Consider the following 11,513-nt stretch of genomic DNA (forward strand, 5'->3'; position numbering starts at 1 on the left):
TATACATTTAATGCATTTAAATCTGCTGTTGCAAAGGGGTTGAAAACTTTTGAGAACTTTCCAAATACAGTAATCTTGAAAAGCTCCAAAACTTCTGGAATTTTAACGGAAACTTACAGTAATTTTCCACCTCTTTGCAACACAAAGTTCACAGATCTTGTTTGTGTAAAGTGTTTTATGGAGATGAATTCACATTTTATGTGAATTTTAAAAACAATTTGTTGGATAAAGTGTAATATGTTTTTTGACACGTTGAATAAAATTTAATAGGTTTTTTGACAGTGCAAAAATTAGTTTTTTCTTTTTTTTATTATTACATGTATATTTCATGCTAGTTCCCCTTTTTATTTTCCACTGTTCTTTAATATTGCTGTGAGCAACGTAACCTACCTGCGGCTGCTTTGGGTATACAAATGTAGCGTTATTTGTCATTCCAATAAAGCAGGGTGAAACTGTGAGAGAGAGAGAGAGAGAGAGAGAGAGGGAATGAAGTGTAGCGAGTAGTGATATTACTGCAGTAATCAGTAAGCCTCTCTGTCCTGTGGGATAAGGCTGCTGAGAGAGGGAATGAGAGGAAAGGAGAGCGAGAAGAGACGCTTGTAGTGGGAAGTGAAGGAGAGGAGGAGGCTGAGAGGAGAGGGGCCCGGCATAATTCATGCTCTGCATCTCAAGTGGGGCGGCGGAGAGAGTATAAGCGCTGAATAATGAAACCTAGATGAGGTATTAAGTATGCTGTGGAGGCCTTTGTCGGAGAGCTCTCAGAATTATTTAAAAAGGTTAGTCTATGAATAAACATGGCTCATCAAGGTTCTATACATGGCAGAAGAAACAGACACTAATGCCTAATAAGGAGAGGGATGTGGTCATGTATAAAAAGCAAGCGTTCATCCTTTTTCTCGCCCTGCGCGCTGGCTGATGGCGTAATGCGTCCGGGAGGGCTTTCTAAGGCTGGAGGACAAGGACAGAACGATGAAAGTCAGCTCGCAACACATTTTACTTCCTTAATGTGACACATTTATGAGGAAAAGGGCTAAATATGTAGGCGGGGCTTGGTTTAATCCAGCGAGAATTGATTGGATCGTGAAAAGTGGCCGTTATATGCCAGAATGGAGCCAGGTGGCGTGCAATAAAACAATAAATAGGGTCATGTTGACTGTAAAAAGAGAGTGGTTGCTATTGAGTTGTTCTCAGATGGTTTTCTGGGACATGATGTTTGCATCATTGGTCTGCAGACAGCTGCTCTCCCGTGCTCTGCTTTTTCTGCTTCGCCCTGCACTTCTAAATTTGTTTGTGTTTGTTTCAAATGTAGGGTGAGTTGTGTCGTCTGGAGTCATTTTTTTTGTGTTCTGATGCGTTTTATTGATTTTTTCTTGTATTTGTAGACATATAGTACTAGTTGAAACTCTGATGCACTCACTCGTCCTCCATTATCCAAATGTGTTTTCAACATTTTGTTATATGTGACCCTGGACCACAAAACCAGTTATAAGTAGCATGGGCGTATTTGTAGCGATAGCCAGCAATACACTGTATGGGTCAAAATTATCGATTTTTCTTTTATGCCAAAAATCATTAGGGTATTAAGTAATGATCACGTACCTTGAAGATATTTTGTAAGCTTCCTAACGTAGATATATCAAGACTTAATTTTTTATTAGTAATATGCATTACTAAGAACTTCATTTGGACAAATTTAAATGTGATTTTCTCAGTATTTGTTTTTTTTTTGCACCCTCAGACTTCAGATATTCAAAGAGTTGTATCTCGGCCAAAAATTATCCTAATAAACCATGCATCAGTGGAACGCTGATTTTTCCTTCATCTTCTAGTTGAATTATGCCCACGCCAGGAAAATCAAACTAATTTATTTTTATTCAATATTTATTTATTATTATTTACAATTTTGGAGAGATTTTATGATATTGATTATGATATGATTTTATGGCAATATTTCCAAAAAATGTATTAGCTATTTTCCTACATTAATTTTTTTTTTTTTTTTTGGTTTTCCCATACATTTCATATGTCGGCCATTTTTGAACATGGAGGTATCAAATCATGTCCATGATTTTTTTGTGTGTGTTCCCATAAAAATAAGTGTTATCTCCTTCTGGTGAAGCAAAATTTTTTGAAAATTCAAACTGTATAATGTTCCTGTCAAAAGTGACCAAAGAAGCCCAGAGGGTTAAAGTTAATGCATTAATGAAAAAAATCACGTATTGTTATGTTGAAGCCTTATGTTAAACTTCTTTAAATTACTTTTTTTCCACATCAGTCTACACTCCATACACCAAAATGACAAAGCACAAAACAGGTTTCTAACAATTTTGCTAATTTATTAGAAATAAAAAAACTGAAATGATTCCATTGCATAAGTATTCATACCCTTTTTTTAGGACACTTGAAATTTAGCTCAGGAGCATTCATATCGCTTGTAGATGTTACTACACTTGGAGTGGAGTTAAACTGTGGCAAATTCATTTAAATGAGTATGATTCAGAATGGCACACACCTCTCAGAAAAGGTCTAACAGTTGAAAATGCATATCAGAGCACAAACTCAAATCCTGTCCTCAGTGAAGACACATGAAAACACACTTGGAATTTCAAAAGCTTCTAAAGGACCCTCAAACTGTGAGAAACAAGATTCTCTGGTCTGATGAACCTCAATTCCAAGCAAGCATTGAAGGAAACCAAGCACTGCCTATCGCCTGCCGAGTCTTTGTTTTTTAGCGGCAGGTACTGAGGGGCTCATCCGAGTAGAAGGAAAGCTCAATGCACCAAAATATTGAGATGGCCTTAATAAAAACTCAGTCCAGAGCATTCAGAACCTCAGACTGGGTAGAAAGTTTACCTTTCAACAGGACAGTGACCCTAAGCACACAGCAAGAGTGGCTTATAGACAACTCTGTGAATGTCTTTGAGTGGCCCAGCCACAGCCTTGGCTTAAACACAATCAAATATTTCTAGAGAAACCTGAAAATGTCTGCCAGCCGCCTTCCAAGCTGACAGAGCTTGAGAGGTGAAAAGGTAAAATGAAGAATGGCAAGTAATTGCCAAACGCAGATGTGCAAAGCTTGTCGCGTCATACCCAAAAAGACTTGAGGCTGTAAAGTTGCTTCAACTAAGTGCTGAGTTAAGGGTATGAATACTTATGCAATGTACTTATTTCAGTGTTTTATTTTTAATAAATTTGCAAAGTTGTCACAAATCTGTTTTTTGCTTTGTCATCATGGTATATTGACTGTAAATCGATGTGGGGAAAAAGTAATTTAAAGCAGTTTAACATATAACAAAACGTGAAAAACAATGAAAAGGCCTGAATACTTTTGCAAGGCACTGTATGTCACCCAAAAATGCTGTCTTGATTTTAAGCCACAACCTCAGTGTCTAAGTGAGGTTATTAATTATTATTCTTTTGTTTGTGTGTGTGCTGTGTGTTCTACATTATTGTGGCAAAACAATAATGTGTAATATACGATTGCTTCTGATCTGCTTCTGTGTTTGCAGGTCATCGTTGACGACCGCCAGACATTTTTTAAGATAGTTCTGTCAGATTGTCAGATAATCACCTCACAGTTCAGTGCTTTTTCTTCCATTTTGTCTGAGGATACATTTCAAAACACTTCTCTCCTGCACTCTCTCTCCCTTTCTCTCTCTCTCTGTCTTTTCACTAAAGATATATTCCCCCTGCGCATTAGACCCTGACAGGTCAGCCTTGTTTCTCATTCAGCCCCAGTGTTGTTTGTTGCGCAAACTCGTTGGATCGCGTACCGCAAAACAAGCTTTGCATTCAGCGCGCGTTCCTGCGTTCCCCGCTCCGCTCGAGCCTGTCACGCGTGGTGCGTCACATCACCATGTCTTTACCTTACCAATATTAATGCAATAACACCACTCGGCCCAAGTCTCACGCCTTGGAGAGAGGTAGATATAAGGAGGGAGAGAGGTGTATTGCATTTTGGAGTGCCGTGTCACAAAGGGCAGGTGCACATGCTTGCATTTGGGGATTTGTTTGTGTTTTTGTGCTGTTGTGTTGTTTATAGAGTAGCGATATGAGAGCTGTTGTTTTTAACAACAACAGCCCTGGTAATTGAATGCCCTGGATACTGAGTGCAGACTGTGTTGTTTGATTTTCAGATGGGCCAGGTGTCATTGTGAATAAAGCACCGCTGTAGAGAAGGTTCATCACCAGCCCTGGAGAGGAGAAAGAGAGAAAGAAGAGGGAGAAAAGGTGGGAGAAAGAGAAAGGTAAACAGGCAGAAAGAGAGAGATTTATATTCTGAAATACACCCAGAGACTCAGATAATTAATCAGCAGTACTCACACACAGATGTACGAAAAGACAGAGAATATATTTCTCATTCAACCCAATAAGCTTCAGAGGATTTTTTTTTTTTCATTCACTCCACCACAAAAAAGCTCAATTTTTAGGTCCATTTTTTTCATTTTGAAAGAAATTTACCATTTTCTTACATTTAAAAAAAAAAAAAATCTTCTATTTCCATATGTAAACCTGGACCACAAAACTAGTCTAAAGTAGCACAGGTATATTTGTAGCAATAGCCACAAATTTTTATTTTATGCCAAAAATCATTAGCATATTAAATAATGATGATATTTTGTAAATCTCCTACTGTAAATATATCAAAACTTAATTTTGATTAGTAATATGCATTGCTTCGTTTGAACAACTTTAAATTTTCTTCTTCTTCTTCTTCTTATTTTTTTTTTTTTTTCAGCCAAATATTTTCATATCCTAACAAAACCATACATCAATGGACAGCTTATTTATTCAGCTTTCATATGAAGTATACATATTAATAAATCCTTATGATTAGTTTTGTGGTCCAGTGTCACATACTGTAATCTAAATACTTTCTAGCAGCTTTCTATTATTTTAAATTGTGTATAAATTTCCATAAAATGATTTTGTCATGCTTTTTTTTAATTTAATTTAAAGGAAAAATCCTTTAAATCCTTTAATTTGATGCATATTTTTCATTGGCTCAGTTTTTTTTTGTAAGTCTAAAAATACAATAGTTGTATGGTCAAAGTATTTTTAGATGTGACTGTCAAACAAATTATGCATGCTATTACTTACGTTGCACAGAAGTTTTTTCCACCATAATTAACTGCAGATATATTTGGCTTTAGGTAATTGGGCAAAATTTGCAGGAACTGATAAAGAGATGAAACACTTAGCCAACGCTTTCTTTTCATCTTTTCCAGTAATGTTTTATGTAACGCAAATACTCCAAATGCTTTTGATAATTTGTCTCACATTGTTTAAAGTGAACATGCGGGACCTAAGATCTAACATAAATTACTGAAATCCTTGAAAGCCCTTATAGGTCCTTACGTTTATAAATGTGTTGCATTATATCTTTAGTATTTCTAAGTGTGCTGTAAGGGTTTCTAATGACTTTCATCCGTCAAATGATATGCATGCTTCTGGTGGGATCTATGCCCACCCTGACAGACTAGATAAGACCACTTCTAGTGTATCTGAACATTCTTACCATGCATTAAGACATCGGTTTAAAGCATAAAGTGGTAAATATCTCATGGCCTAAGCATCAACCATCAAGGGCAAAGAGCCCTAATATGTACATATACACATACTTAGCTACCCGTTTTGATGCAAAGATTGCAGATTTTGTAGAATGCATTAGTTTAGTGGAGAGAAAACACTTGTGTTTTCCACATGTCTCATCATGCCAGGCGTCCATCACTTTAATTAAGCCTCCTCATCAATCCATAAAACACATAATCAGTGTTCCAGAGCCTGAAGGAGCTGATGAGCCAGTGTCCCCTCTGATTGTACTTGAGCTTGATGTTTTTGCCAGATGGACCACCCTGTCTGTCCGCCCGTGAGGGATTGATGCGCGTCTTTGTCCTTCCTATGGATTTACGGCCATGTAACTGTCTCCCGCCTTCGCTGCTCTTACAGGAAACGTCCACAAAGTAACAGCAATGACAATGCCTGCTTAACTCCGTTCGCCTCTGATAGATGCAAGTTACCGGGGTGTTGCATCAGAGAATCACTATGTACACGAATTAGCATTGGAGGAAAACAGTGGAGGGAGGGATGGGTGTTGTTGGTGTGAGCCCAATCCACGATAATGATACCTAACGGATAATGCGACTCATTAAAATATGAGTGTCACTCAGGGAAGTGACTGTTTTGACAGATGGCTAAGCACCTTAATTGGATCAGATTCGTTTGAAGTTCAGACTCTCCGCAGTCTCCGTGAGCCCGGTAATTCATTAAAAATGATAACACCGTAAACACAGGTCATATCTGTCGCAGTTCTGAGAAAGGAATAAGGAGAAAGGAATAAAAAGATGTCTTTTGAGAGCTTTGAGAGCAACGTCGTCCCTAATTGCTGATGGCCCGCGCCGCGTGACGCCTTAATTCATCGCTTAAAACCTACTGATCGCTGATAAGACGGGGAAATAAGAGGGAAAACATTAAAAAGTCATCAAGAAGGGTTGGTTTCTGATGTTAACTTTGTGATAATCGTCAAATAATGGTCAGGCTAATGAATTAAAGAAGTGGAACCAAAGAAATGTGTTACGTCTCATTACGTCGCCACAGAAAAGAAGGAAAGATGGAACTTTTCCGAGGCAATATTCAAATGATTTTTCCATTCGAAGGGGAAACGTGATAAATGATGGCTGAGATAGAGGACCGAGGGATGGCTAACCTTGGCGTAATGGTCTGTGGCAGAGCCTTGACTCTCTGTGTTATTGGTGCTGTCAGTCATAACCAGGCAAGAAGTGAAGCTTTAACTGCTCCGACGACCTGGCTAGTGGAGAATTTCAAACATTTTGGGTGTTTTACATTTGTTCGGATTGTAATGTTATGTTTCAGTTTTACAAAGTGCACTCAGTAGCAAGTTTTTCCCTAACTAAAATAATTTTACCCCTGAATAAGTAAAACTCTTTTGAGAGTTATGTTTTAAACTTGATACACTTTCATGAGATACTTTATTTTACAGAGTTTGAAAGTGTGGATTTCACTAGATATTCAGGGACATTTAGACTCCTTGTGGGGAAAAATCGATGGTATGGCATTTAGTAACCTATAATTGAAATAATGGCGCCCCCCATAGCACTAAATATGTTTAAAGGGCACCTATTATGCCCCTTTTTACAAGATTTTGCGCGCTGTTTTACCAGTTTCACTTTCGTTTTCGAAAACTGTCATGTTTAGCAAAGAGGGGAGAGGATGGGCAGGGGGGCATGGCCCACAAATGCCCCCCCACTTTGGTGCGACACCTGTCCTGCTTGACGTACAGCATACACAAAGTAATCAGTTTAATGCATGGCAGAATTTTAATTTTGTTCAGTTTATAAAAAGGTTTATCCCACCCCTTTTAAACCGATTACAATTTAATTCAGTTTGAGCGTTTTTATTCTGATTGAGGTGTTTATTTGTAGCATTTTCATTCGGATTGGACTTTTAAACCGATTGCAATGCTCCATGTAAACATGCCTAGAGAGTGCCAATGAATAGAATATAACTGCGGTAGCCTGTTAGATGATCTTACAAATCTTTTAGTTTCACATTTTCCTAGTTAAATCTAATAAGTGTATAAATAGTCAATGAACAAGATAAACTCTGTACCTTACTGTTTTTGTTATATTCGTCAAGTGAAAACTTGCATAACTTACATAATGTACTTTCCTTTATTTACAGGTATAGAAAAATATCAATTAACTTTACAAAAAAATATATATACTCCAAACCAAATCGTAGTTGTGCATAGACTTACAGAAAATTTAGTAAAACTCCTAAAAAGGCTCAATAACATTTACAGCAGAAAAACTAAGATCCTTGAATGTTTTATGATCATAAAACCAAGCAAGGGTGTTCCTGACAGGACACTGCTTTCGAAACAGGCGATCACATGCAGACAAAATAGCTGAGGTTATGGTAATATGCACCTGTCAGTCAATAGAGGTGGGCAGGGCTACCGAAATATGATGTCATTTAATGGCAGGGTTGCCAGGTCTTCTCAACAAAACCCGCCCAATTGCTACTCAAAACTAGCCCAAAAAAAGTAGCCCAATCACATTTCAAGGGGGGGTCCCCTGGTAAAAATTGCATTCCGGGGTGGGGTGGGTAAAAAACACGTGTTTTTTTAGCATTTCAGGGGCTAAATGTTATGTTATTGAGGTCGCTTCAACCCGTGGCAACAGTGTTAAAGTAGCCTAATTCCATGGGAAAACTGCAGACTTGGCAACACTGTTTTGCGGGCAGGCTCCAAAGTGCTTGTTTTTTGAGCCTAGTTTGATTTTATGAAGATTTAAAAAAAAAAAAAAAAGACTGTGTACACACAATTTCAATACACATTTCTGTCCAAACACCTTCTAAAAGTGGATTTGGCATAATAGTTGCCCTTTTAAACAATGTTTTGTTTTTTTTATAACGTAAATCTTTCATGGATTTTCTGCTACATATTTCAGTAAAAGACATCATTTACATTATATTAAGCCATACAAGGCTTAATACCCGAGGCTGGAGTGCCATAAGTTTTCATAATGCCATATGGATCCAGAGTAATCAGTCACATGACTGTAGATATACATTTGACCTTTTTATGTAACGCTTCTGTCTTGTTTGGGTTTTTCTCATCAGCTTTCGATAATATAAACCCACTGTATAAAGAATCAATTGAGACAATTGTTGCACTGCTGGCTTGTTTTCTCGGAAACTGAGTAAATGCGATTAGATGATCTGTTGAAGCAGGTTTAGCAGAGTGAAATCATACACAGCAGCTGTCTATCACATTACATACTTTTAGACCAGCAGGTTCCAGCTGCCAGGAGACAGTAGACGACTGCAGTGACAACCAGCCTAGCTGTGGCAGGGTAACACATTGTCAAGATAGGCTAAAATGTTGTCACGATGTTGCTATGCGGACCTAGCCAGCTGTTGCTGGCAAGTCAGGACTGTTTTGTTGCAGGCTTGCCGTTGGCCTTGGCTGGGTCGAGACATAAGGAGAGGGACGCAGGAACGTGGCAAGCCCTGAGGGATTCTGGGAAGAGGACAGTGAGGACTGAGGACAAACACACACACTCATGCAGATATTCAGCAGTGGGAATTGTGTTAAGATGTATTTGATGAAATCCGAGAGATTTCTGACCCTGCATAGACAGTGATGCAACTACTGCGTTCAAGGCCCGGAAAGATAGTAAGGACATTGTTAAAATAGTCCATGTGACATTAGTGGTTCAAGCTTTTAGAAGAGACTTTCATAAGGACAAGGGTCATTTCTGGCTTTAAATTGATTGTGACTGACATCTGTCAGTTTGGTGATTTAAACTTTGTTAACTAGCGCTGGACGTGTAACACGTCAAACGTACACTGCCACCCTAACCCTGTCGGCAGGGCGCGTTTTGCCTAAACTTGGCTGGCGTCCCAGACTGCTTCCTCGGAAAAGAAGACAAGTGGAAAATATCCTCCACCTCCCGCACAATCACACCATCTGCTGCTGTCGCTGATCCCTCGTTCCACTGGGGGACTGACACAGCATCCTCTGTTCTCGTCCCCCATAAACACAAACCCACGAACCCCCTTGTGCTGCTCCTCAGAGGATATAATGTTTGTGTTCATTGTGATTTTATTTTATTATTTATTTTTTTTTAGTTGTGATGGTGTTGTTTTTTGTAAGTGGTGACAGTGTGGAGCTACTGACGGGACCATATGTAAGCTAATGTTGCTGTTGGCAGTCAGGTGGCGGTAACAAGCTTGTTGACTTCCTAATGGACTCACCTGGACCAAAGCCCTGCTGCTTCTATACAACAATGCAACACAGTTAGACATTCATTACTTCTTGTTTATTATGAATACCATAAATTTGGGGAATTTTTAAATGTATATGTTTAAATGCTATGCATCATGAAGGGAGAGAAGAAATTGTTGAATAAATTCTCTATTTTTGTTTTCTTTGTCCACAATAAGTATTCTCATAGCTTCATAAAATTAAGGTTACACCACTGATGTCACATGGACTATTATAACAATGTTCTTATGCCTTTCTGGGCCTTGAACATGTCAGTTGCATTCATGTCAGAAAGCTCTGAGATTTCATTAAAATACTGTATCTTAATTTATGTTCTGAAGATGAACGAAGGTCTTACGGGTTTGGAACTAATGACAGATATTTAATTATAATATTAATATTTTCGACCCATACAATGTATTTTGGGCTATTGCTATAAATATACCTGTGCTACTTACAGTAAGACTGATTTTGTGGACCAGGGTCGCATTTCACCTTTAAAAATAATAGTCACAAAATAAAATACTGTGCTAAGTAGTAAGTATCAATACATTAAAAACACGTTTTGACAGTCTTGCACAGTGTAATTGTTTGAATCTAATTATTTTCCATCAGATATACTCTCTCAAATACAGACTTTCCTATGCCAATTTGTTTGGATAGTCCCTTGATGGTTGCAGAAGATTACAATGATTGTGTTTTGATCACGATTACATGTGTGAGTGACTTGGATAGTATTAATTAATCTCTTTAAGGTAATTACATGAAAGCACTTGGGAAAATGAAATAATTCCCGTATTGTGTTTCACATTCGCATTTCTCTTACACTGAACTCGCAGACGTACAGGCTAAACCTTGTGCGTTTATCAATGCGTGTGTGTCGAGGATGACACAGTTCATGTATGTGTGTTTGAAAATGGAGTCTCGCAAACAATTACCCCCTAATTTAGATGCAAATTAAGCGAGTTATTACTTTTTGGTGATATCTTCTCGTCGGAAGCAATTAGTCATAAGACTCTTATACTTTGTATCTCTGTCTGTTTTTTCTTTCTTCTTTGCTCAATTAGCTCACTTCTCTATATGAATCCGATAATTGAGACAACATCTGGTGAGACATGCATGCTCATAAACATGCATGCACAGTTGGCTTGCACTGTTTCATTACCCACAATGCCACAGGTGTGATAAGGGTCCATTTCTGTTTGATTATTCGATATGCTTTAGTTGGCAGGTACAATTGGCCGGAATATTAATAGAACACTCACAGATGTCTTGTTCAATTTTTCAAGATGGGAACGTCGCAAATACGTCTCAGAACTTTCCTCGTACAGGCTTGTGCTCATCCGCGGATTTAAAGAATTCGAAGCGTTTCATCAAATTCCATCAAAACCTAAGCTCGAGTTATTCAAACAAGTAATACTTTATCATCAAGTATAATGCTTTCCTGCTCTGAACGGTCTATTTCTATCAGTTGCACAAAGCTAATTAAGAGCTGGTTCTCTGAGCCATTAAATGAAGCACACAGCAGGTTCCCACTCTCTGGCACTAATGTTGCTATGATAGCCTAGCTTTATATTTAGAAAAGTGTATTTGTCTCAGCAGGCTATTAGATTGATGCCCGCACGCGTTCATACGCACGCAAGTGCGCTCTTGTGGGAGATGAGACGTTTCCTCCTTCCTCCCCAGGTGATATTAAACAGTAACAGGTAGACAACACCTGTTT

Source organism: Labeo rohita, chromosome 11 (genome assembly GCF_022985175.1).
Source record: "Labeo rohita strain BAU-BD-2019 chromosome 11, IGBB_LRoh.1.0, whole genome shotgun sequence".
NCBI lineage: Eukaryota > Metazoa > Chordata > Actinopteri > Cypriniformes > Cyprinidae > Labeo > Labeo rohita.